At 37.0% G+C, this 23,163-nt stretch overlaps 1 protein-coding gene across 1 annotated transcript in view; it reads right to left on the reverse strand.

Annotated features, from left to right (window-relative positions):
- DPYD (dihydropyrimidine dehydrogenase) overlaps positions 1 to 23,163 on the reverse strand; it is an 830,145-nt gene that overhangs the window by 466,064 nt on the left and 340,918 nt on the right.

Below are 23,163 nucleotides of genomic sequence, written 5' to 3' on the forward strand. Positions count from 1 at the left end.
TTCTAGGGATTCAAACAACTGTTTTTAATGAAGCATAAAAACGGAAATTTAATGAAATATCTGAGTTAACAATACATTCAAAGTATTGACTTAACCAACTCAAAATATACTTCACATGTACAAATTAAAGACCACAGATTTAGGTAATGTTACAGATCTGGTATTTATGTTTAAGAAGTATGAATCCATGAAGAAGAAAAATATACCCCTTTAAATATTTTAATGAATATAAAATCCACTTAAATCCCTTTAAATGGATTTTAAATGCATTTTTTAAAAATTTATTTGTCATAACCATTATTTTCACAAATTTGTTATAACTCAGATGATTCCAAACTGGTTCCTGTGTGTCACAGGTGTAAGTTATGTTGTGAATTTGAATCGATGGACAATCGTTTCCTTTCACAACAGGAACTTCTATAAAGAAAACATTTAAACTAAATCATTCACACTTAATGTTAAACAATTTAATGGATCCAGGAATAGTTACATTTAGATATCAATTTCTGTTTTATCTTTTAAAAGTCAACAAACGCAAACATTACCAATAATTCCTTAAAATAGTTTTAAATATGCTTAAATAGATGCTAAATATGCTGTGTTTCAATGAATATAATGTCATGGAACACGGAAGACGTTGTGTTCCTTTAAGAAAAATACCTAAAGGAAACTTCAGACACATGTTCCTGATATTTTGAAGAGATAAAAGAATGTAAAATAGAAACAGAGTTGATTAGAAAATTAATGAAGAAAGGTAGACGGCACCATATATGATGGAGCAAACTGAGCCAGTTTTTAGGATAAAATGTTCTCTCCAGGCATTCATCTCACGAATTTTAATTTCAGTATCTCAGGACACACTAACGGAGCTATTCTTTACTCCAATCCAAAAGATAATGTAACAATTTATACTAAAGAAGAACAGATTGGAAGATTCTGGAAGTTAATTGTTGAATAGATTAATGAGTCAAATATAAAATAACGAAATGTAAAAAATATTATTCTAGCAACTAAAACCAGTTTCTTCTGAGCAATAATAGAAATGAAAATAAACCTTGGTACATATTTGTAATCTTCTACTTAAAGAATATTAGAATTTTAGAAGCCTATTAAGGGATTACAATTGATTGTTTTCCCCACAAGGCTGTATGTACCATGAGAACAGGAATGTGTCCATGTTACTCACCACTATACCACAGAGTATTTGGAAATTAGGAGACTCTCAGTTCAATGGATGGATGAATGAATAAATGAACGAGTAGATGGCTCAGTACTATTGTGCTCAGGTTTTTATTTTAGATCTGCTACTGTTTGTATCTCTGATGCAATATCACCTTTCACTGAGAGCAAAATTAAATATTTGTGTAATTATTTTCAATGCAGAACGGCATGTTGAGAAGATTTTTCTAATGTTATTAAAGGTCACAGGAAATGAGACCTTTATCATTTGTTCCCTATTGCATAACAGATCATCATTACCATCTGTTGACAGTTACTTGAGGTGCAAGAAAGTCAATAGTGAGTATGGCTTGTCAATTCAACCTTTTATAATAATGGTAACTGTTAACACACCATCACTAAATGGTTTATGTAATGGGATATATATATATATATATATATATCTATATATATATATATATATATATATATGCGCAAGGGGTAAAAAAGAATTCTCCTATGTAAAAAACTACCTACTTTATCTAAGACTTTGACCCATATGACTTCACTAATGTGTGGTATATAAAACTGAACACAACAAAAGAACAAGACAAACAAATGAAGAAACAAAAACTCATAGACACAGACAACAGTTCAGTGGTTACCAGAGGATAAGGGGTGAGGGGGGTGGGAGATGAGGGTAAAGGGGATCCAATATATGGTGATGGAAAGAGAACTGACTCTGGGTGGTGAACACACAATTTGATATATAGATGATGTAATACAGAATTGTACACCTGAAATCTGTGTAACTTTACTAACAATTGTCACCCCAATAAACTTTAATAAAAAAACCTGTGATATAACTTTGTATTTTATAGTGATATGAAATAAAGATGATTTTTAAATGAGAAGGAATTCAAAATTATTTCACTAGGTGATCAAAGCTCATTTATACATTTTTCTCATATTTTACAAGAATATCCTTGACAGCACAGACTTCACTCTAAGCTTGAGCAAGGAGGGATTATGACTTAGTTATTTTTGATTTCCCTCAGCAGCTATTATAGTTAAAGACATATATACTGTGAAATTATTGAAGCTTAAGCTTCAGGGTCCCTTACTTACATGGGTCTCTTTCAGGGCCCAGTGACTAAATTTGAATATGTAAATTTTTTTCTTTATAGAGGAGTCCTCAAATTATATAAACTTCAGGGCTTATAGTGCTTGAATCTACCTTTGAGTACACTGTATTATACACAGTAGGTGCTGCATAAATGCTTGTGGAATTAAATTGAAGTTCTTGAGTAATGTGCTTGATAATTTCTTATGCTTTAAAAATGTACATAGTATGATTCACTTTAATATTAGAGCTCCATCACTAACTCAGTCAGATAGTAGTCAGGAGATGTTACTTCAAGTTTAATAAATAACTCTTGCATTTCTTAAAATATTTAGCAGCAACACCATAAGTCACTGAGCAGCATTTATTTGTGCATTCAAAAGTGTTATTTCATTCATGGGTCTTTCCATTGTATACACATTGCATTATTGTATGTCCCTAAACATTCACACATACTAATATTTACTTTAAAAAATATGCTCTTTTCCTCAATATTTGATTCATTTATACTGTGAAATCTTGGACCTGAATATCAACTACTTTGATTATTTTTATCATTGTTAATAATCCTCTAATTAACAAATAAACACTAATAAACAACTCTCTCACACTGTATTCCAAAATATAAAAGTATTTTCTTTCACATTGAAAATTATCTACTGAATTTCCCCTTACTCTTTCAGGAGGACTTCAAATTGAATATGCTCTTTTATTTAAAAAATAAATAGAAAAGATAATGAGAAGCCATGCAGCTGGTTGTAAGGGTATTTAACATCTTATAGTAAAGCTTATGTCAACCAAAATAGAGATCATTTGTTTCCATTTTAATACTTAATACTTTGAATTTCAATATCTACAAAGGGTCCTTGGACAAGTAGGACATGAACAACTTATATGAATAAAACCAGTGCACGGTGGGTCAGAAACAGTTTCTGTCAGCGGCACTAAGTAGCCAATGCAAAGATGACTGTTCATTACAACTTGAATATCAAATGGTTAGGATCATTTCCCTGTAGGCACAGTGGACTCAATGTAAATATATATAGACACACAGACACATATACACACACACCCATACATACAGAGGGTGCCCAAAAAATGTAGACACATTTTAAGAAAGAAAAAAAAACTGTATTAAAATCGTAATACTCAATATATACCAATAGCAAAATATAAATACAAGTCACGTTTGACTTCTGCAATTACAAGAGGTGCTCAAAGTGGTTACTATCACTGCAATTTTAATACAGTTTTTTTCCCTTCTTAAAACGTATATACATTTTTTGACACCCTCTGTGTGTGTGTGTGTGTGTGTGTGTGTGGAGAGAGAGAGAGAGAGAAAGAGAGAGAGAGAGAGAAAATGAATTCATGAATTTATTGAAACTTTGTTGAATTTGGTATTATGGATCCAAACAACACCTTTCATGATTTCAATGACTCTTTTGAAATATAATAGAGTTATTTCCATTATTTAACCATATTTTTAAGCTCCAAAGTATTTAACTTAGAACTCAAATCAAAGATTGAGTAAAAACAAATCCACATGCATTTTATTCATGATTTGACAGAAAAGAGTTCGTTTATTTAACTACTAAGATTGTCACCCTCCTCTTCATGGTAAGTACCCTTCTATGAGCTCCTCAGGGCTCTCTTACATCTCTGCTGATACAATTCACTTGAAACACAATGAAAACAAATCTCAGACACACATCTTCTGTTCTGCCGTTTTCTAGCTTGGAAGGAGTGAAAGCGTAAGTGGATGAAAAATGTATATTTACATTTGCAAACCAAATAACTACTTGCCATTTCCTATGAAGTGTTAAATGAATATTAATAGGACTGTATCCTTTCTTTCTTGTTTGTAACATAACAGGGGTGAGGGAAAGAGATTTTCTGTTATGATCGGGCACAGTATTCCCACAGATTTCTATGAGATTGCATCTTGACAGAGAAGGCAGCATATGTCCCAGTAGCTCCATAGCTGAACAGAAAAAGAACTTGAAAAAAAACCCCAAAACATGCTTATTCAGTCTATATTATTCTGCAAATGGGAGAGAAATGTGTTCAATGATATGGTGTCTAGAATTTTATGCAGTCTTTAAAAAGAACAAAAACATCCTCAATTCATACCAAACATTAGAGATTTATGTTAATTTTCTGTTTTAATTACTACTATGTTTGAATGAGCTTATTTAAAAAAACAAAGACACTCTGAGGTAGATTTAAAACAAGAAATGGTTTTGAAATAGGAACTTTTAGTCAATTTAATGTTATGCATGAAATGTTGTTTTTTATATAGACTTAATTGTATTGTGACACACAAGTTCTTCAATAAGCCACAGCTTAAAATTGCAGAAAACGTCCCTCAGGGACATATCACTTGGAGATGCAGATTGCCAAGGTCAATTAAACTGATGTAGCTGTGCTGTCATATATGTAGAAGAGAAACCCACAAGCATATGACAAGTATATTCCTTAGTATTTATAAAATGGTGTTAAGAATGTTATATTTTTGTACATAAATATAAATTAATTCTCCATAAACAATTCAACAGAAATCATAATGAACAAGAATTGTTAGTATTCTATGGAGAGTTTGAGATGTTGTAAAACGATGGGGGAGGAATACAAAATTTCAACATTTATAATAAAATGCTATCTTGAAAACAGATGAATTCATCTGTGTGCTTGTTTTTTAATTTCACATAACCTATTAGCCATTAGGACAAAAGCACAATGAAACAAAAGGGCAAGCTGAGGCAACAATCTTGGTAAATCAGAGCTGAAAGCAAAATCTCAGCAAGAACAAATAAATTCTAATTGCAGGGTCAAGGTAGCAGAGATCTCTTTAAATAAGATAACTAGGGAAGGGACGGAACCAGAGAATGCCTTCAACTAAGAATAATCAAGTCCAGATGGCATGGGTTTTGCCTTTACTACATCTCCCTCTGCCTCTAAGTATTTGAAGCAACATGCTACCCATTTCCAAACACAATGTCACCCACAATGAAGATTCATCATTTTATTTCTGTAAAACCCTCAACAGTTAACTTTGATTCTGCACCTTCCGGCTCCTCCCGGACCTCAAATTATCATCTCTGACTCCCCTTAGAATATTCTACTTCTTCTGCTCTCCTCTCCTCTCATCTCCTATTTTGAAAGCTGGTTTTGACATGGTTCTCTGTTCTCACTGCTATTCTCGCACCTTCATTTACCTAATTTCTTAGAATAATTTACAGACTGTCTACTGTTTTCACTGCCCAATTATTCCTTCCAGTCTGTCCCTCTAAGGAAAGCATGGTCTCCACAGTCACCACATTCTGGGACTTCAGTCCACCTCCCTTTTGCCTTTCTGTAGCATCCAGGTTGAATCACATTCATTTTGATCTCCTTCTTCGATATGCAGAATACTATTTCATTTGGGCTCTCCTCATTTGAAACTGTCTTTCTTGGGCTCCTACTCCTTCCCTCTTTATCTTCCTCTTACCAGCTCTAAAAGAGTCAGTCTACCACACTTTTATGTGTTAGAAATTGTAGTCATCTTGTGCCTTTAACTTCACCTCTATGAAAATGACCTCAAACATTATCTCAAGTTCCTTTATTCTGGCCCTTTCAGCTACCTGGTAGACTCCAACCTGAATGCTCTACTGTCCCTTCCAAATCATCATATGCAAATCCCAGTTCAAAGCTTCCTCTGGGCCTTCCTCCATTTCATGACTGGTTGTCAGTGACCTCCATTTTTACATTTTCTATTCTCCAAGCAACTGGTTCCTTTCTCTTTTCCCCACGGTCAGGAGAAGAACTTGACTCCTACTTCATAAAGAATACAGAAGCTATCATTGGGAACTCCTTTGTCTTCTCATTGCCCAAACTACAAACTTACTGGATCTGTGCCCACTCTACCTCCCTCTTATCCAAGGCCAGTCCCTGAGCATTAACCCTAGGATTCTCTCCTCTTACCTTGTAAGGCTTTTGTTTTATATGCGCTCTCTTCTCTGTTACCAGTCACTCCCCCTGAGTTCCCCATAACTGTGTACATACATGTACAGTATCTCCAATTTTTAAATGATTACAGCCCTGCATTTGTCTCCCAAAGCTTCACTAAAACTCTTTTCATGAAGACGATTAATTAGCCCCAGGTTGCCACATTCAGTGACTCTTCTCAGTGAACACCTTGGTTCAGGTCCGGAGCAATAGTTAGTTGAGCAAGTCACCCAAAGAATAAGATTTAAGAAGGTCCCCGGGCTCAAGACTGTGCAAGTACAGGCAGGCACCTCACCTGTCTCACCCTAATTATGGCACTACCTTCCTTGATTTCTCAGGAGCATTCAAGACAATCAATTCTTCCTCATAAAAGTCCCTTTTGGCTTCAAGGACACTGTGGGGACAGAGCCAGAAGAGCAGTTTCCAGACTCTCGACCTCACGTGGAAAGGTGCTGGCTTGGGTAGTAGATGGCCATCAGCTCTGACTAGTTGGCCATCAGCTGTAACCAGTTAGCCATTAGCCACTAATATAACTGCGGTGGCTTTGCTGGCACTGGGGTTGGTTGGCAGAGAAGCGGACAGCAGATTGTGCATCATGTGACGCCTGCTTCCTGTATCTTCAACCCAGCCACCATGGAGAATATAGTGGTATGACTCTCCTATCTGTGGTTCCGTTGGTGTTCCTTTTTGGCCTCACCATATCCTGCATTCTTGTGTAGGCAACAGGACCAGAGACCCTATATGACAGACACCATACTTTATGCTTTTCAACCTGATTCCATGATCACTTTTTAAATTTTCACTGCTGTATTTTCCTATTCTGCTTTCTCAAATGACATAGAAGTAGTTCGTAAAATCCTTGGCATAATCTTTGAATCTTTTCTCTCCGATTATCTCAACATCAAGTCAGTGACTATGTTGTGACAATTCATCCAAAGGAAACTTTCCTGTTACTTCTTACATCTCATTTATATCATCTTCATGTAATAAAGAATGTTAAGAAAAGCAATTAGCATTTATTGACATCTTGTATGAGGCAGACATGATACTGAATATTGCCATATAATATCTCATGTAGACCACAAATCAACTCTTTAAGGTAGATATTATCATCCTGAAACTAGCCAACAGGTGGCAGAGCCAGTATTTGAGTCTAGTTCTTTGTGACTCTAAAGTCCTCCTTGCCACTAGCCCTTGGTATGGGGGCAAGAGAAAGCTAAGAATGGGCCAACAACAGGCCTAAATCTTCGCTACTGGGAACCATGGTAGTAACTAAAATGAAGCAGATGGAGGGTGGAGGGATAGCAAAGAATTCTAGTATTAACCAGATTTACAGATACAGACTTTAGGTCATCTCTTCCAATGGAACCATTTCTGTTCCCTTTCTGCTAAATTACCCACAACCACTTTCTGTTAAACTAGTCCCCATGTAAATTGATTTCAGTTACTATTTGCTTTGTCTCCTTCCTTCCTTGACTTCAGGACCCATATCTGAGTCAGAGCCTTTCCCAGCATCTAGCACAATAATTGGCATACAAGAGGAATTCAATAAATGTTTTTTGGTTGAAAAATATAATATGAAAAACGTAATCGTTGTTGTTCCATTATTTAGCACTCATATTATGTTTTCTTAATTTATTATTTTTCTTGTAAGTCTTATTTCCACAATCAGAAAGTCAGCTCATTGTAGAGAGGAAGCCCAAATATTTTTCTTTAAGAAAAATAAAAATACATAAATAAAAAAGCCTCTACAGTGGCAAACACACTGACAAGAAAAAATAGCCACTTGGTTAATTTCTTTTGATTGATGTAACTATTTGATTTCCCTACTGCTATGGTTAAATAATGTTCAGTTTGGATATGCTTGTAGAATCCAGGCAATATAAAATACAGATTTACTTTTGTTCTCCTCCAAGCTCAGGACAAGCTTAGGCTCCCTGAATTAAATACAAAAGATGGATATCAATAATAGCCTGTAGCAACTCCTTTTGTTTTCCTTGTATTCTATGGGGAATCTCATTCTCATTTCCTAAACTGACCAACTAATCAATTCAGAATTAAAATTGTCCAAGCACTTCACCTTGATTTGCTTATTTCTCTGCAATAATTCCATCTATTTAAAACTCTAACCTCCTTGAAGATTTGATTTCATTTTATCTGGAAGAGATCTCCTCAAGGAGGCTAGTGTCCTTGAAGGAAATATATGGGGATTGTTTTCAAATTCTCTGTTGGATTTCCAAATGCTACACTTTGATTTGCTTATTTATATTCAATGATACCATCTACTTAAGACTACAAACTCCTTGAAGGAATAGATTATCCTTTAATCTGATTTGGACCATAATCATCATAATTCTATGCACATTTGGGTGCTTAATACTTCTCGATAATTAGGAGAGTGAAAAAAGTAGACAGGCTACTGAAATGTTTTACATATACTTTTCAGTGAAAGAAATTTCTAAAATGCTGAATGATACCATGAGTGACATAAATAATTACAGAAAAGGGTTAAGAAAAATGTTTAATATAAGATGCCCATTGGTTCCATTTAAAGACTAAATAAAAACAAACAGAAAGCCAGTAGTAAATTATACTACTTGTAAAAACAATATTATTAAAATATAAGTGAATACTGAAAAATATTTTAATTAACAAAATAAATCAAATGGAAAAGATCCCTAAATAGAGCTTTAAAAGTAAGTCTGTGTGTGTTTGACTGCCATGACTAATTATGTATCCATGTAATGTGTGTTCAATTTGGGCTTATTTAAATAGCAGAAATGCTCATTAGCTGCAGTATATCTGTGAAGCTTCAGTAAACAGTTTAATGGTTTTTATGTTTAACCAATTTCATAAGTTCCTGTAATTTTAGCTTTAGCAGCTCATTAATGTTATTTTTTGATATCCATCTTATGACTTTTTTTCCTTGTCAATCGGCTGTAGGCGTACTTCAATGCAAACTTAAAACATACAGTAGAATTTCTTTTAAACAATTTTAGTACATAAGTAAATGCACAATCCAGAAATATAGTTTCTTTACATAGAGCACTAGGTGTAATACCATACAGTCAAGGAATACCTTACCTGTGGTTTTGACAAAGGCTAGATTCAATGGGGTTCATAATGATAATAATGACAAACATTTGTTGAGTGCTTCCACAAATGTGTGGCTGGTTCTGAACCAGGCAACCCATATACTGTCTCTTTGGATCCTCACAGAATAGGTACTATTTCAATTTTATAGTTGAGGAAACGGAGACTGAGATACCATATTTTGCCATGTATAAATGTGCTCCTGTGTGTAATACACACCCACATGTTTGGCCCAAACTGTTAGGGGAAAAAATCTTTCATTTTAATTTTTTAATTCAAATTTTTGTTTACATTTAGGTACTTGTTTTTTGTATTATAAAGGAATGTTACCATTTTTTTAAACATTATGGTACAAGAAATTTTATGTAACAAATAGTTACAAAACACAAGAACAGATACAAGATCCAAGAAATTTTACGTGCCAGTAACAAATTTACGATATTTATGCATCAGAGAAGGCCAAGAGCTCTTCATCGTTGCAAGTTCATCATAAGTTCAACAAAACTGATTATCGTTATTTCAGGATGTTATTTTGCATATGGATATTGTTATTTATTTCTAGAGTTACACTTTTAACTAATAAGCATGAATAAAAGAATTAAAAACATTTATACATAACAGATACGGAATTAGTTCTACCCATGTAATGTGCATCCTTATTTTTCCCTCACAAATTTGGGCAAAGAAGCGCGCATTATACACGGTAAAATATGGTAAGTTGCCCAGGTCACACTCGTACAGTTTGACCCTAACTACAAATCAGCAACAGATGTACCAAGTAGAAAAGCCTGGAGGTCTTTAGGAGCGTTTGGAGATACATACCTCTTTAGGATTGGATATAATCATAAGGATGGATAAAGTTCCTGAAGAAAAATGGAAATCCAGGTAAAAATAGAGTCAACCAGTTATTTTTTTTAAAGTGACATCAAGCACAACCTGAACGAAAGCCAAGAGGAGGAAACATGAGAGTTGCATGAAAATCAAGGTATTTCTGGCTCACACAAGCCAGGAAGAAATCATTTCAAGAAACATCAAAAACAAGAGAAATGTAAGGTAGGCAACTAGATTTGGCAATCTGGAGGTCAATGAGCAGTGAAAGATGACATTTGCAGGTAAATAATGAGTGAAAAAGGGCAGCATAAAGGGGTTAAGGAGAGAGCCTCTGCAAAGATGGCAAGGCAGTGCACACAGGACTATCCCTCTGGAAGTTTAACGGTTGCATAGAAACAAATTAAGGCACTAGCTTGTATTCATACATTCAGTTAGCAAATATTTATTGCCTACCATGTACTAAATCCTGCTGTAGGCACTGTAGTAAACCACAGATAAGGGGCCTATCCTTGTGGGTTATACATGTCAGCTGGCAGAAGATAAAACATAAAAAGTAAACAAGTGAACTATGTGGTAGTGAAAATGGCTATGAAGCGTATTACATGAGAGTGTTATAAGGTGAGGGGGGTGAGAAGCAGGAGAGGTACTTTAGGTCACAGAGGGGGTGGAGGGTCATGGAGGGCTCTGTGAGGAGATGCCATCCGAGCTAAAACATAAAGTATAAGAATGAGCCAGCATGGGAAGACCTTGAGGCAGATCTTTCCAGGCAGAGGGAAGGGTTACCGAGGAGTTAGGAGAACAGGAGGTGGAGGCACTTGAAAGGTAGAAGGGGGGCTTTCTGGGGGTGGAACAAGGCAACAAAGTGAGAGGAGAGGAGGCCTGAGAGATCGGCAGAGGCCTGACGAAGGAGGGCTTTGAGAATTGGGAAGAATTTGATCTAAATAAAGTAGGAAACCACTGGAGGGTTTGCACCAGGGGAATGAAATGATGTAATTGCTGTTTCAAGGCTGGTTCTGGTGGGATTACATGGCAGCAGGAGTAGAAGCGGGGTGACCAGTAGAAATCTGCGCTTCTCCGTGTAAGTGAAAGTGCCGAGCATCTGGCCGTTCTCTGCACAGGAGGACGGCTTGCTGGCCCTCAGATGACACCATACATAAACACCACTTGCATATACTCGTGTGTTTACGGTGAATATTCTGCGGGGACATGGAGAATAAGCAACAAGTTCATTCTCTTCCTCCCAACCTTGTCATCCCTGTATTTATCCATCTCTTCATTCATTCTGACGGGTTCAGGAAATGTCGACACACCATGTGCTACTTTGGCACATGGACAATTTTGAGTTGAAGATAATCAAGGCCTGAAAGACTCAGGAAGAGCTTTTTTTTTTTTTTTTCACCTCCCCTTAACTGCCTGAAAGAGTTTAGATAGAGGGTCTGATGCAGAAAGAGAACTATGACTAGAGATGACCGAAAGTGTGGGCTCGGCGTGGTGGCTGGACGTGAGCAGCAGGGCCTGGCACTCACAGTCCTGTCTGAGGTCCATGTGGCTGTACGTTACGGCAACGGTTTGCTCTTCCCATCTACCTGTAGGTGTTCTTCCTCCCATCTGAAATCCCAGACCCTTACCCCTTTGTACTTAGCTCAGGATGGCATGTAAGCCTCAATTACCCAACTGCCTGTGGGTCTCATATTCTTATGGGCCTCCTGTACATACATAATTAAATTTGTTTTCCTCCTGTTGATTTACAGCCCTGTAGTCCTATTGTAAATATGATTTAGAATATAGAAGATATATAGAGTGAAATTGGAAAAGAGCAGGGGCCAAAAAGGAGACACATATTTAATTACATGTTCCCTCTGTGTGTGAGGGAAACATATTTAATCAACCTGTCCCTTTCGATTTCCAGTACCAACAATTTTGGAATAAAATTCAGATACCTTAGCCTAACCCTAAAAATACTTTGTGAATTAGCAGTTTCCACCTTTATTTCTCATGCTGTGCCTTATGATCTAGCTGAAGGAACTACTCCATGTGTGTATCCAGTTTCTTCACTGTGATGGAATGTGCTTTCCCATGTCTCTGTTCTCTTAATTCCTACCCAGTCCTCAACTCTATTACAAATGCCATTGCCTCCATAAAACCTTCTTTGATTCTTACAGCTGGAAGTCATCTCTCCACTTTGTGTGTAACACTAGCAGTTTATCTATTTTTCCTTGAGTCACGTTTTACTTAATGACATTTTTATTTATGTGCATTTTTTTCCTCTATTAGACTGCAAGCTCCCATAGCAGGGAAAACGTATTCATTTTTGTGTACCCAGAACCTAACACAGAATCTTATACACTTAATAAATACAGAAAGAAAGAATGGAAAATAAGGTTCCACAAGTATGTAGGAGGGTGGATTAGAAGTGTCAAAATTAAATTGAGGCAATTGGTTTCAATCATACCATCGGGGAGAATAATTTTAGATCTTAAAGTGTGAGAGTAATGTAACAATACTGGTGATGCAGAAGTTCACTTGGCAGCAGTGTGCAAATATAGGGGAAACATGGGGCCATATTAAACCAAGTGACTTGTCAATACACTTTCCAGAGGGCTTGGCATGTCATTGGGTATTTGCCAAACACTTACTGTACAGTATGCTTAAAACTCTTTCATGAAATTGTGTGGGGGGAAGAATGGTTATGTGAGTAAAAGTCCTTTGAAAACACTTTAGAGAACTTCATAATTAAAAATATTATAAGTATGGCTAGCATAGAAAAAAGGTTGGCACTGGATAACATTAGTCCATATACGTGTAAAGATTGGGTGGGACCTCTGATGAATATTAGAGAGCAGGCACCCCTAATAAATTACACATGCATACATGCATATTACATTTGAATTGGGTACCTTCCATATTTAGGGGATAGCTATTAAATATGATTCAAAGTAATTTTTCAACTTATATAATTACAGCTTACATTTATGCAGGTCAATGTCTAATATAATCAAAGACTATCGTAAATAGGTATATTGTTCTTTTTGAGCCAAGAACACAAAGCAATTAACAATAATAATCTGCAATACAGCATACATGTTACTAAGAATGTTAGTATAAAATCTGCATCAGTATTTTATAATTTACCCAATTTTGCATCTTGATTTTTTACCTCTCAAAGCAGCTTAGTGTAGTTTAACATTTCACAAGACTATTAGGTTTCAGAATAAACTTCTCCTATACCATAAGCTAAACTAGTGTCTAAAAGACAAATACCACAGGCCATGGTCAGTAAAGCTCAGGACATCTGTTCCACACACTTACACGAGGACACGTTGAATAACATTGGCTATGTTTTATGATTTCTGTTCTCTGAAACAATTATGATATTTTTCCATTTTTTACCTCCTTTCCAGGACAAAACTTAATACATGCCACTGCTACTTCTTGTATGTAATCTTTGATTTGATGGAAAACTACTGATTTATCCACTGTCTCCCTGTAAGAATGCTTATGATATCAACCACTAGTGAAACCTGAAAAATAAAGATAAGGGAATCTGAACAGAGCTATTCACTGGGGGAAACAAACCTATTCCTATGCAGTTATTAGAGGGAAATAAAATAATTACAGAAATATCATGTTGTGCTTCAAATGGATGTCTAAGGCAGCTGTAAGTGATGTGATGTTGATTCCAAATCATTTTCAACACTGTTATCAGTTTGACCTCCCTCCTCATCACCTCCACCCTTTTAAAATAATTTCAAAGAACTGTGCAAAGATTCCATTATTTTGGATGGTTATTTTGAAGAAATGCCAGTACTTGTATTAGATTCCACCACTTCATGCTCACTCTGCACAGTATGTTTTATAATAGAAAGACAATAAATCTCTCAGCCAGAAAAAGAATCTGATAATTAGGAAGGACAATTGTTAAGAAAATACATATAGTTTTACTATTGGGTTCCTGAGAATGTCTTCCCCCACCCCCCCACAAAATACAGTTAAAAGCAAGGCAATGTACAGAAAAGACTGAAAAGGGCTCATGCTCAATACGTGATATGTCCAACACAAAGCATATGTCAGTGTTTTATTACTCAGGCATTATAAAATGAAATGACAGCAGAAGGAGCCACACGCATTAGTAAGTGGAAGACGGTAAAGAACCATAGAATAAAACTGTCCGAATGCTATGTTCTACTTAAGATATTGACCATCGGAAAAGCAGCGGTAATAAAAGCTGACTTTTTCCTCTTCATGGAATTGAGGTGAGATGCTTCTCACCTCAATCATCTCAATTGAGATGATTTCCAGAAGAAATACCACATACACTCTTTTATCATGCTTTTAAGAAGTTGTTATCTAAACTCTATGTTATAATGGCTTTCATTCATTCATTCAACCAATGAATAGCCACTATTCTAAGCACTAGGTTATGACAGTGAAAAGACAAATGCTATACGAAATATAAGACAATTAAATTCGTGAACTTTCCACCATGCGCTCACATGGTGGAAAGTTTGCAAACTTAATTGTCCTATCTTCATATAATGATTTCCAATGTCTACTTTCATTCATTCTGTTTTCTTAGTTCTCATCCCATTTCCAGTAGTTGAATGGATTAGCAAATTCAAATACCACACATCACCATTTCTCTCAGATCTGCTCTACCTGCAGCATTTGTGAGTTCTATCTGCATCTGGACATCTGATCAGACTCCCACTCTAGATATTCCACATTCAACCTCTTATCAAACAGATGACAAAATCCTGACTAATCTACTTAAAAAAAAATATGTCTTGATTCTGAATGTTCTTGTGTAGTTCCACCTCCTCTACCTTAATCTAGGCCTTAATCAGTAGCCACTTAAACTAATGAAAACAGTCTTTTAACTGTCTTAGTTCCAGGCCATTTTTTTTAAACACTACTGCAACCAGGAGGAATATGCTTATTATACACCCTGACTTCTCCTTCCATATGGGGAAACAGTTATTGCTATAACACTCATGGTGTCTGTCTGTATCTTACTTACCTCTCCTTAAGAAGTTGACATTAGTAATTGTAATTAGTGAATCTGGAAGAAGAAATCAGGCAGGTACAATTCCCCTGTCATGCCTATAGTTTGGGAGCTGTCCATTTGATCATAGTTCTCTCCCTTCCTTAATACTAAACTTCTTACTAGAGCAGCTTCCCATCAGGGAACCTACACTGTTGGGTCATACTGGTGATTGGGTGAGTTACTTTACCTAACCCAGACATTCGATACTAGAAAACACATTTGCTTTCTGATAGGAACCACCTCTAAGGTGATTTCATGGTTTCTAATTCCCAACTATTTGAAGAATATTACAAAAAGATCAAAACCCAAGTAGCGAGAAGGAACATCCAGCACCTACCAGAGTTAGCTCATTGACAATGACAATCTCTCTCATATTTAAACCTCCCCATTTGGCACCTGGATGTCTGTAGGATAAAACTGCAACTCCCCAGCTTAGTATCTAAGTCTCTTGACCCCACATAAATTTGTAGCCACATTTTCTGCCATCTTATCCCTATCCACCTTCTGCCTTGTCTTCCCATACACCATCTTCTCCAGCTGAACAGAATTTCTTACCATTGTCTGTTCACATGAGGCCATTTGTCAGCTCATATTTTGGGGCATGATATTCCCTGTAACAGAGAAACTTTTACTCAACCTCTAAAACCCAGTCCTAACGTGATCTCCGATTAGCACATTATGTCGCAATGTATTTACATGCTTCCTTCTCCCATTACCCTATGAGTCCCTGAAGGGCAAAGACTCTCTTACCCATGCTTGTATTCCTAGTACTTATAACATAGCTGAGCATTAAGAAATGTTCACTGTGTGATGACAAGAAAATGAACAGTAGAAATTATAAAAAGTTAAATTTTAGAAATAAAAATGGAAAATTCAGATCTTCATTTATAAAGATGAGAACATGCATGAAATAAGTAGGCTGATAACAACTTTCCAAAGACATGCTTTTTTAAAAAAATATATAGCTTTTGAGTGACTGTAAAATGACTACTTTTTTCTAACATCGTGGTGTTAAACAAGTTGCATAATTTCCCTGTGGCTCCCTCCCTCCCACCCCCATTCCACCTGGAAACTCCCACACAGCACTCAGACTTCAATTTACAACCCACTTCCTCTAAGAAGCTTCTCTGAACCCTCAGATTGTGTTCCGTGCTTCCAGAGGACTCTCAACTTCTCCCAGCACAACTTATTGCAATTGTGGGTCTCCCTGTTAAATTGCATTCCTGGTAGCAAGGTCTGCATTTATTTTCACCACTTTACCCCCAGGACCTAGGTCAGTGCGTGGGATAGCAGGCCATCAGAAGTTATTAAACAAATAAACCTGTGACATTAGAGGACTAGAATATATGTTTCTTAGATCCCTTCCAGAATGTTTGTAAATATAAATATGAAAAACTCCAATGCAAGTAATTGTATTGCAACATATCCAGTAAGTTACACTAGACTGGGACTTTAGTTTTCAATTCTATCTCATCCCTTCTTAGTTATATTAATCATTAGCAAGCCTCTTCCTCTAATGTTTTTGCCATCGATCAAAAAGGGTCTCCTATCTAGCAATAAAGTGCAGTATACTTTAATCTGTTCTTTAAAACTTTATGTAAATATTTCTGTTTATAAAAAATACGGGGAATGGCGGCAGTGAGGCGGGCTTCTTGAGTTCTCCTCTGGAATTTACCACAGATTGAACATCTATAACCCATCAAAGGACTCTCTGCTCAGCACACAGAATAGCTAAGAGACTCCAGGAGGATTGCTTGAAGGAGGGCAAACTGGGCGAGCAACGGAAGAGGGAAGGGAGTGCTGTGTAGACACTGCGCGCATCCATGGCTGCACTGACATTGGGCCCCAGAATGCAGACCAGAGATTGCAGCAACCAGGCTCTGGGCTTTCTCCCTGCTTCCCACAGCTGATCTCTGTCCTGCCAAGAGGTCAGAGTATCCAGCGTTTGAGGTAGTAACCTTAGCTGACATCTCCAGCTGGGCCCAGGACAAACAAAAAGCAAACTCCATACCCGGGCCCGTCCCCCCACTCTCCCACAGCAATCCTACCCCTGCCTTCCAGAGTCTCAAGCTGGTCCCTAAACTGAGGAGCAGTGTCAGATTACAGAGGAGCTGAGCACTCAGGATCTGGGAAAAGCCCGTTTGCAGCTGTGACCTAGGGAAGAGTTCGGGAGCAGAGACAAAAGACTCCTCCCTCCACAGACCCCACCTTTTCGGGGCTGCTAGCACCAGGGCAACTACAGTGGCAGAGACACACCCAGGGGTCAGCAGCAGGTGACAGAGGCAGCTCTGGGCATTCAGCAGCTCAGAAATCTTGCGCCCCTAAAGGAAGAAGTGCCTTAAGACTCAGGAGACCTGGGCACAGGGAATAAAGCCACCTCCCAGTGGCTGCTTGTGGTGCTTTCAGTGCGTTTGTGCAGGAGAGAGCAAAAACTGCACTGAATTTTAAACACTACTGTCACGTGGGGTAACAGGTGGGGTCTCTAGTCCTGCTTCCCACATAAGAACGCAGGATATGGTGAGGCCAAAAAGGAACTCCCATGGAGCTATACACAGGGGAGTCATACCACTATATTCTCGCTGGCGGCTGGGTTGAAGACACAAGAAGCAGGAGCCACACTATCCACAACCTGCTGTCCACTTCTCTCCGGTATCCAACCTCACTTGCTAGCTGCAATCCGCCGTGCTAACTGCAATGTGCTCTTGCTAACTCAGCCACCATCTTCTCAATAGCCACCATTTTCTGCTAGCCTAGCCACGGCAGTTATATTAGTGGCCAATGGCTCATTGGTTACAGCTGATGGCCAACGAGCCAAAGATGATGGCCATCCAATCACAGTTGATAGCCATTTACTACCTGAGCCAGCACCTTTCCACGTGAGGCCGAGAGCCTGGAAATTGCACTCCTGGCTCTGTCCCCACAACAACGAACCATACCCCATAGCCCCATTCATCTAGAACTGCAGTACCAAGGTCACTCTGGGCACCAGGTGGCTGGCTCTGCCTCCACAAGATGCAGAGGAGTCTTTGTACAGCAGAGAACGTGAAGATAGCTTGGTGGGCTCAAGACTGGCACTGCTTATTATTTCTTCTTTTTTTTTAATATAATTTTTAGCATACACACACACACACACACACACACACACACACACACATTATCCCCTTTCTCTCTCTCTCTCTCTCTATGTTTTTCCTTGCCTTACTTTTCCTCCCTCTTTCTATTTTTTTTTTTTTTTTGTATTTTTGATATTTTTGCCTGTGTTGAGCATTGGTTATCAGTTGTGAGTGTACTGGTTTTTTTCTTTGTTATAGTTGCTGTGCTTGGTGATTTGATTTGTTCTGAAATCACCCTACACCAGGGCCCAGCCCAAGAGGCACAAGATTCAACACACCCAGAGGTCAACTCCAGACCAAACCAGAGTATTACTGGGTTTGACCTACAAGTGACACATCCAGAGGGAATTCTCTACAGGCACAACAGCCCATTGGGGCCAACCCTCATTTGAGGGGTCAACCCTCACACAACAGCTCATCCACTGCAGGCATAGCCAATTCTCACAGCTAGTCAGCCCAGGAGTCAATCCCACCTACTGACAAGCCAAAAGCAATTTAAAGCTCAACTTTTAACAGGAGAATACACACAACAAAAGGGTCACCTCTGGAGCACATGCACAGGAGAATAGGGAAGTGGTGCAAGTCAAATATAAAGGACTCATATTACATAAGACCACCCATCAAAGACTGAGAACCCTAGGGGATCTACCTAATACATCGAAGCAAACAGAGAGAGTCAGCCAGAATGGGGAAACAAAGAAACATGTCCCAAATAAAAGAACAGAAAAAAACTCCAGAATTGGAACTAAATGAAATAGAGGTAACCAACCTATCAGACACAGAGTTTAGAACACTGATGATAAGAATGTTTAAGGAGCTTAGTGATGACATAAAGAAGGATAGAGAAATAATAAAGAACAACCAGTTAGAACTAAAGAATACAATAACTGAAATAAAGAACACACTTGAAAGAATTACCAGCAGGTTAAATGAGGCAGAGGATTGAATCAGCGATTTAGAAGACAAGCTAGCAGAGATCAACCAAGTGGAACAACAAAAAGAAAAAAAGAAAAAACAATGAAAATGGTTTAAGAGACCTGTGGGATAACATGAAGCACAACAGCATACGCATCATAGGAATATCAGAAGAAGAAGACAGGGAGCAAGGGTTTGGGAACATATTTGAAGTAATAATGACTGAAAACTTCCCTAATCTGGTAAAGGAAATCGACATACAAACCCAGGAAGTGCAGAGAGTTCCAACCAAGATGAACCCAAACAGGCCCACACTAAGACACATTATAGTTAAAATGGCAAAGGTTAAAGACAAAGAAAGAATCCTAAAAGCAGCAAGAGAAAGACAGCAGGTTACATACAAGGGAACTCCTATAAGACTATCAAATGACTTTTCTACAGAAACATTGTAGGCCAGAAGGGAGTGGCAGGAGGTATTCAACATGATGAAAAACAAAGGCCTACAACCTAGATTGCTTTATCCAGCAAGGCTCTCATTGAAATTTGAAGGAGAGACAAAGAGCTTCCCAGAAAAGAATAAGCTAAAGAACCAAGCCAGCAATGAAATGTTGAAAGCGCTACTGTAAATAGAAGAAAGATGAAAACAATCTAACTACAAATAACAAAATGGCAATAACTATGTATCTATCAATAATCACTTTAAATGTAAATGGATTAAATGCTCCATTCAAAAGATAGGCTGGCTGAGCGGATAAGAAAACAAGACCCTTGCATATGCTGTATACAAGAGACTCACCTTCGATCAAAAGACACACAGGCTGAAAGTGAAGGGTTGGAGTAAGATATTTCTGGTGAATGGTAATGAGAAATAATCTGAAGTAGCAATATTTATATCTGACAAAGTAGACTTTAAAATGAAGAATTTACTAAAAGACAAAGATGGGCACTACATAATAATAAAGGGATCAATCCAACAAGAGGACATAACCCTAGTAAACATCTATGCACCCACATAGGAACACCTAAATATATAAAACAGATACTGATTGACATAAAGACAGAGATCAACAGTAACACTATCATAGTAGGGACTTCAACACACCTCTGACAACAAGGGACAGGTCCTCCAGACAGAAAATCAATATGGAAACAGTGGCCTTTAAATGACATATTGGACAAGTTCAATTTAATGGATATTTTTAGAGAATTTCACCCCAAACCTGCAGAACACACATGTTTCTCAAGCACACATGGAACATTTTCCAAGATAGATCACATGTTAGGCCACAAAACAAGTCTCAATAAATTTAAGAAAACTGAAATCATTCTCTGAGCACAGTGCTATGAAATTAGAATTCAATTACATGAGAAAAACTGAAAGACACACAAATACATGGAGGCTGAATAACATGTTACTAAATAATGAATGAGTCAACAATGAGATGAAGAAAGAAATCAAAAGATATCGTGAGACAAACGGAAATGAAAACACTACAACCCAAAATCTATGGGATGCAGCAATGCAGGCCTACCTAAAGAAACAAGAAAAATATCAAATCAACAGTTTATCCATACATTTAAAACATCTGGAAAAAGAACAGCAAAATAAGCCCAAAAGGAGTACAAGGAAGGAGATAATAAAGATGAGAGCGGAAATAAATGAAATAAAAGACCAAAAAAAACAATACAAAAGATCAATGAAACAAAGAGCTGGCTTTTTGAGAAGATAAACAAAATTGACAAAACTTTAGCCAGACTCATCAAAAAAAGAAAGAGAGAGAGAGAGAGAGAGAGAGAGAGAGAGAGAGAGAGAGAGAGAGAGAGAGAGAGAGAGAGAGAAAGGACTCAAATAAATAAAATCAGAATTGAAAGAGGAGAAGTGACAACAGACACCACAGAAATACAAAAAAAAAAAAAATTAAGAAATTACCATGAGCAACTATATGCCAACAAATTAGGCAATCTGGAAGAAATGGACAATTTTCTAGAAACATACAACCTTCCAAGGCTAACTCAGAAGAAACGAAAATCTGGATAGAGTGATTACTACCAGGGAAATTGAATCAGTAATCAACAAGCTCCCAACAAACAAAAGCCCTGGACCAGATGGCTTTACAGGTGAATTTTACAAAACATTCAAAAAAGACTTATTACCTATTCTCCTCAAACTATTCCAAAAAATCTAGAAGAAGGGAAGGCTCCCAAACACTTTTTACAAGGCCACTTTCACCCTGATCCCCAAATCAGACAAAGACATTACAAAAAAAGAAAACTACAGGTTGATATCCCTAATAAACATAGATGCAAAAATCCTCAACAAAATATTAGCAAACAGAATTCAGCAATACATTAAAAGGATCATACACCATGATCAAGTGGGATTCATTCCCTGTATGCAAGGGTGACTAAACACCTGCAAATAAATTAATGTGATACACCACATTAACAAAATGAAAAATAAAACTCATATGATCATGATTGCAGATGCAGAAAAAGCATTTGAGAAAATCCAGCAGCCATTTATGATAAAAACTCTTAAGAAAGTGGGAATAGAGGGACCATATCTCAACATAATAAAGGCCATATATGATAAACTCACAGCTAACATCACACTTAACAGGGAAAAGCTAAAACCATTCCCCTTAAGATCAGGAACAAGGCATGGTTACCCACTTTCTCCACTTCTATTCAACATAGTTCTGGAAGTTCTAGCCACAGCAATCAGACAAGAAAAAGAAATAAAAGGCATCCAAATTGGTAAGGAGGAAGTAAAATTATCATTATATGCAGATGACATTATAATATATATAGAGAACCCCAAAGACTCCACCAAAAAAACTATTAGAACTGATACATGAATTTAGTAAAGTAGCAGGATACAAAATTAATATTCAGAAATCAGTTGCATTTGTATACCAATAATAAACTATCAGAAGGAGAAATTAAGAAAACAATCCCATTTACAATTACTTCAAAGATTATAAAATACTTAGGAATAAATTTAACCAAAGAAGTAAAAGACCTGTACTCAGAAAATTATAAGACACTGAAAAGAGAAATTAAAGAAGATACAAATAGATGGAAACACATACCATGCTCATGGATAGAAAGAATTAATATAGTTAAAATGTCCATACTGCCTAAGGCAATATACAGATTCAACACAATTCTTATCAAACTACCAAGGACATTTTTCACAGAAATAAAACATACAATCCTAAAACTTATATGGAACCATAACAGACCTTGGATAGCCACAGCAATCTTGAGAAATTAAGAACAAAGTGGGAGGTATCATGATACCTGACATCAAATTATACTACAAAGCTATAGTAATCAAAATAGCATGGTACTGGCATAAAAACACACACATAGATCAATAGAACAGATTAGAGAGCCCAGAAATAAATCCATGCCTATATGGTCTTTTAATCTATGACAGTGGAAGCAAGAAATTATGTTGGGATACAGACAGTCTATTCAATAAATGGTGCTGGGAAACCTGGACAGACACATGCAAAAAAATGAAGCTGGACCACCTCCTTACACCACATACAAGAATAAATTAAAAATGGATTCAAGACTTAAATGTAAGATCTGAAACCATAAAACTTCTGGAAGAAAATATAGGAAGAAAGTTTGTAGACATTACCCTTAGTAATATTTTTACTGATATATACCCTAGGGCAAGGGAAGTAACAGAAAAAATAAACATATGGGATTACGTCAAACTAAAAATTTTTTCACAGCAAAGGAAACCATCAAGAAAACAAAAGGCATCATACTGAACAGGAGATGTTTGTCAATGATATATCTGATAAGGGGTTAACATAAAAAATTTATTAAAAAACTCATTCAACTTAACACCAAAAAAACAAACAACCCGATTAAAAAATGGGCAG

Source organism: Rhinolophus ferrumequinum, chromosome 22, assembly GCF_004115265.2.
Source record: "Rhinolophus ferrumequinum isolate MPI-CBG mRhiFer1 chromosome 22, mRhiFer1_v1.p, whole genome shotgun sequence".
Classification (NCBI taxonomy): domain Eukaryota; kingdom Metazoa; phylum Chordata; class Mammalia; order Chiroptera; family Rhinolophidae; genus Rhinolophus; species Rhinolophus ferrumequinum.